Below are 5,581 nucleotides of genomic sequence, written 5' to 3'. Positions count from 1 at the left end.
TCCAAGCTGACAGAACCAGAGACCGGTCTAGAATCATGGCGTGGGGAAGACCCTGAGGGTCCAGCAGGAGGTCTTCGCTGAAGGGAAGAAGTACTGGAAAGTCCACTGCCAGTTCCAGGAGTGAAGGGAACCAGATTTGAGCCTGCCAGAAAGGTGCCAGGAGAACCAAGGATGTCGACTGGTGACGTACCTGGGCCAGAACCCTGTTGATCATCAGGAACGGAGGAAACGCATAGTTGAGATGGAGGGGCCAGTCCTGAAGAAAGGCATCCGTTGCCAGAGCAAGTGGATCTGGTCTCCAGCTGAAGAAATCGGGAAGTTGGGAATTGAGACGGGAAGCAAAGAGATCGATAGAAAAGGGACCCCATTTCTGGGAGAGAGACAGAAAGACAGAGTGAAGAAGCTTCCAATCGCTTGAATCTCAAAGGTAGAGAGAGTGCCAATCTGCTATGGCATTGAGACTGCCTGGAAGATATTCTGCTCAAAGAGACAGTTTGTGCTGAAGACAGAATTCCCAAAGACTCTTTGCTAGTTCTGCGAGAGGTTTCGACTTTGTGCCACCTAGATGGTTTATGTAGCGGACCGCAGAAACATTGTCCATCCGAAGGAGAATAGAACAACTTGCTTTGTTCTTGCCAGACTGCGGATTGCAAAGGCGCCTGCCAGCATCTCTAAACAGTTGATGTGCAATGACGACTCCTCTGGAGACCATGTACCTCCAGTCGAGATTGAACCACATCGGGCGCCCCAACCCGACAGACTGGCATCTGATTCTAATACAAGATCTGGGGCCGTCGCGAAGATCGTTCTCCCGTTCCACGCATCTAAATGGTCTATCCACCATTGTAGTTCGAGACGGGACTCTAGGTCTAACTGGATGAGATCTGAGTACGCCAAGCCTTGGCGAAGATGACGTATCTTTAAGCATTGCAGGGCTCGATAGTGAAGAGGCCCGGGAAATATGGCTTGAATGGAGGCTGACAGAAGGCCCACGACTCTTGCAAGAGAACGTAGAGACACTTCGGAAAGACGAAGAATTTGACATAACTCTGACCGAATGGCTGAAACCTTGGATTTTGGAAGATAAAGAGATGCGGTGGAAGAGTCCACTCGGAAGCCTAGAAACTACACACTCTGAGAAGGGACTAACATAGATTTCTCGGAATTGATGAGGAAACCCAGATCGAGGAGGAGAGACTGAGCAACATCGAGATGGGAAAGAAGAGTCTGTTTGTCTGAGTGCATGATCAAGATATCGTCCAGATAAATGATGAGACGAATACCTAGGGAGGGCAGGTAGGATACCACAGGCTTCATCACCTTGGTGAAGCACCAAGGAGCAGAAGAAAGTCCGAAAGGAAGCGAACAGAACCGGTAGGTGACACCGGACCACTGAAATTGCAGATATTTTGTGTGAGACTCGTGAATAGGAATTGAGAGATAGGCATCTTGAAGATCGAGTCTGACCATCCAATCTGATTGGCGCAAAGTATCTCTGAGATGGAGAATGGTCTCCATCTTGAAGTGGCGATAAACCACGAACTGGTTGAACAAATTGAGATTGATGACTGGGCGAACTTTCTTGTTCTTTTTGCGAACCAAAAAGAGGGAGCTTAGGAAGCCTGAGGGGTCGAAGGGAGCGACAAGGATGGCTTGTTTTTGAAGAAGATTTCGAATCTCCTGAGAGACGAGCAGAGCGACGGCTGCAGAAAAAAACAAAGGAGGAGGAAAAATAGACTGGGAAGGTGGAGCGTAAAACTCTATGAGATAGCCTTGGACAGAATTGAGGGCCCAGGGGTCTGCTGTGAGCGTGTGCCACCTGTGAAGAAAGAGAGCAAGACGACCTCCGATTGGAGGGGAAGGGCTCACCTTGGTTGTTGACGTTGTTGTTGTTGGAACGGAAGCCTTTCTGTCCTCGGCCCCGGAAGCCACGTCCTCGTTGGGGGTAAAACTGTGGCTTGAATTCCTGATAGCCGGAATTGGCTGCGCCTCTGGAACCTTGGTTCGGATAACCGCGGCCGGAAGAGCGGTTCTTGCCTCTGCCAGCCCTGCCAAAAACCCGAGGGGCAAACACTTTTTTGATGGAAAATTGGGCCTTGTCCAAGGAAGCAAAAGTGGACACATAACGGCTGAGATCCTTGACCAGAGAATCACCAAACAAAAGTCCGTCAGCTTTGACACCTGGATCCTGAGAAGCCAAGTTAGCCAACTTCGGGTCCAATTTGATTAACAGGCCCTTACGGCGCTCATGAATGATTGCTGCATTTGCATTACCTAAAAGGCAAAAGGACCTCTGGAGCCACAAAGAAATTTCTTCAGGATTAAGGTCCGAACCTTCCAAGTGGGCTGTCTCGGCCATATCCAAAACCCGGGCCAAAGGACCCACGACGTCTAATAGCTTGTCCTGGCAAGTGGACCAAGCTTTATCCACACCCTTGCGTGGATCTTTGCCATATTACGAAAAGAAAGTAAGGAGAGGCTGATCTATAGAAGGAGTAACGGTAACATGGCAGGGAAGGGAAGGTTTGGGGCATTCAGATTTGAGTTTTGCCCGAACAGACTTATCCAAAGGCAGACGTAGCTTGGAGGAGATGTACTCTCCCACACGAGGAGTGGGAAACCACTCTGTAGAATTAGGATGTCTGATAGAAAAGGGATCAAACATAGGATTGCCCTCTGTATCCAACACAGGCTGAGACGCAAAAGCATCCAATCTCGCTTTCTTGGGGGAAGGAGGATCAACCAATTGAAAGAAATCTGTTAAGTCATCAGTGTCACCCATATCATCGTCATCATCTGTGTCAGGAATGGTATTAATGACCAGTTTCTTAGGAACCTCCACATTTTTTGTCTTAGTTTTACTTTTAGACATAGTAATCTTTATCCCCTCCTTGGTAGGAGGCCGGGGAGGAACCACGTCCTCAGTCAAATGCGAGGAAGACTCGCGACCCAACAGTGACACATTTTTGGAAAGAGAAGTGTAAGGAACCAGTTTACGTTTTCTGCTATCCCCCGCAGAATGGGCCAAAGCTTTGGTCATGAGGCTCAATAGGGAATTCTCCATGTGTTTGGAAACACGAGTCATTGAAGCCTCGACAGCAGTCTCCACAGAATTATTGATAAATTGACTCAGGTCTGTTTTGAAAGCTTCGCTTTCCTCATTGTCCAATTCCGGAGAACTTGGAATTTCCATGACAGGAAAACAGTGAGGTAAGGGTTAATAGTGCCAGGAAAACAAAGGGGGCGTAAGCGGGCCGGAATGGCAGGGAGACACTCCCCTGGGGGCGGGCACCGCGTTGTTCAGAAAGCGGGAGGCAAACGAGCCGCAGGAAGCTACAGGGCACAGTCGGAAAACAGCCGGTGAGGAGCAGGGAGCGTGAAGCGTGCGCAGCGGTAAGAACCAAACGCTGCAGCGCGCGAGGGGGGGCAGGCCTGAAAACGGGACCGGAGCAATGTGGACAAAAGTCCGTCAGCTGAAAACGAGCGCGAACGCGCTTAAGGCACAATAACGAATATGGCAACAAACGAGCAATAAATAAACAATATTAATGCAATAAACGCGCAAAATACAATAAATACAATAGAGTAAATAGTAAATGCGACTTATCTGACTGCATAGCAGCAAGAAAAGAGAGGACTACGTGTGGTCAGAGCTGGCCATATATACTACCCTAGTTATGATTGGTCCATTGTTTGTTTACTCTAATCCCATTGGCCAGTAGTTCTTCTGCTGTGCCTTCTGGGTATTTGTAGTTGTTACTTATCTTGCTGCTATTGAGAATAAAGCAAGAAAAGAAGGCATAATAGGAGCCTCCGTTCTTGACATAAAATTCATATACGGTGTGTCTAACATGCCTTACAATCATATGAGAATTTAAACCATTTTGAAAGGAAAACTCACAAGAAGTATTTTCGGCAAATACACAATTATTAAGAAATTAATATGTGGCAACTAAATATTAGAACATTATTGAGTCTCATTTATATTGTGTAAGCTATTATAATGAATGTGAATCATCTTTCATTTTTTCCATTGGAATGACTCATTGGTATTGAATAACCAATGCAAAATCGATATGCTTTGATTTAGATAAATGAAACTTTCTGTGCTGAAGCTTCATACTGATAGTCCAGTTCTTGTCCTCAGCAGGGCAAGAATCTGCAGGTAGCATGGCAGTTCAGCACAGCAATGAAGCAGTTCCTTAGAACACTCAGTCAAGCAGAGTGGCAATCCTGGTAACACAGCAGTCCTTACACCTGGTAGAGTTCTTCACAGATCCATAGGTGTACTGTCTTGGTAGGGTCAGAGTCCCAGTACATTAATTCCAAATCGTGCCTTTGAAGTGGGGGGTGACTACAAAACAGCTGCTTGAAGTGCTCAGGTCCCCTTTCATCTAAGCTCTGCCTTGACAGGCTATCTGTGGAAGGTAGTCATTCCTTTGTGTTGGACAAAGCACGTTGCCTATTCAGATGTAGGTGTCAGCTCCCACTCCCCCTTCCTGCCCAGGAAGGCCACCAGAATGCACATGAACATGTAGAACTTAGATGTACATGTCCTACCTTGTACTTAGCAAACACAACAAGATGATGGATGGAGCGCTGAAACTTTTGAACCACTCTCCCCCAGTCACAGATCTGGGTGTAATGCATCGTTCTTTTGCTCAGTATGCCACTCCAGTTTGGATCCAGCCATATGCAAATCAGTTTTGACCCTGCACCTCATGGGAATAGTCCAGCATGAACTGACAGGCAAGGTCCTCCCTGGACCGGAAACAAGCATCCAGGGACTGGTTTTAGGGTACTACTCCATCTCAGCCAGGCTAGCTGGAATCCAGTGGCACAGCGAGCAAGGGACCCAACATCACAGCTCATTGCCTTTTCAGATGTGTGTCAGCTCCCACTCACTCTTTCTGCACAGGAAGGCTATCAGAATGCAGATGAACATTTAGAACTTAAAAGTGCATGTCCTACCTTGTACATAAACAGCACCTTGCCCATAGGGCTACCTAGGGCATACCTTAAGGGTCCTTGGTTTTAAATGCCAAATCAAAGTGCAGTAAACTGCAAAAACAGGCCTTGCCATGGCAGGCCTGAAACAGGTTTGAAAGGCTAACTGTGTGGGTGGTACAACCAGTGATGCAGGCCCACTTGTAGCATTTAGGTTACAGGCCCTGGGTATATGATATACCATTTTACAAGAGACTTACAGTTAAACTAAATATGCCAATCAGGTATACACCAGTGTCACCATGTTTATTTTAGAAGCACATGCACTTTAGCACTGGCAGCAGTAGTAAAGTGTTCTGAGTCCTAAGGCCAACAAAAAGATACATCAAAAAGTGGAGGTAAGCAGCCAAAACGTTGGGGGAAGACCACCCTAAAGATGGCAGGTCTAACATTGGCCATTTAAAATATCTCATGTTTTAAAAAAAAGTAGATTCTCTACATCCTGTGATTTTCTGAATACACTTGAAGAAGTCCTGAAGTTATGACCTTTTGAGGTAAGGGGTAAGTATGATGCACTTTGGGATTTATTGTACAGTCCCTATTCGGGAAAATCTCCACAAGCACTAATTGAATT

General features: G+C 46.7%; 1 pseudogene; it reads right to left on the bottom strand.

The window, feature by feature from the left end:
- Positions 1–570: 570 nt before the first annotated feature.
- On the bottom strand, positions 571–3,193 carry LOC147707885 (uncharacterized; annotated as a pseudogene).
- Between the last annotated feature and the right edge of the window lie 2,388 nt (positions 3,194–5,581).

This window comes from Lissotriton vulgaris, chromosome 6 (genome assembly GCF_964263255.1).
Source record: "Lissotriton vulgaris chromosome 6, aLisVul1.2, whole genome shotgun sequence".
Taxonomy (NCBI): Eukaryota; Metazoa; Chordata; class Amphibia; order Caudata; family Salamandridae; genus Lissotriton; species Lissotriton vulgaris.
The sequence above is the reverse complement of the archived record's forward strand: the minus strand, read 5'-3'. Positions and strand labels throughout refer to the sequence as shown.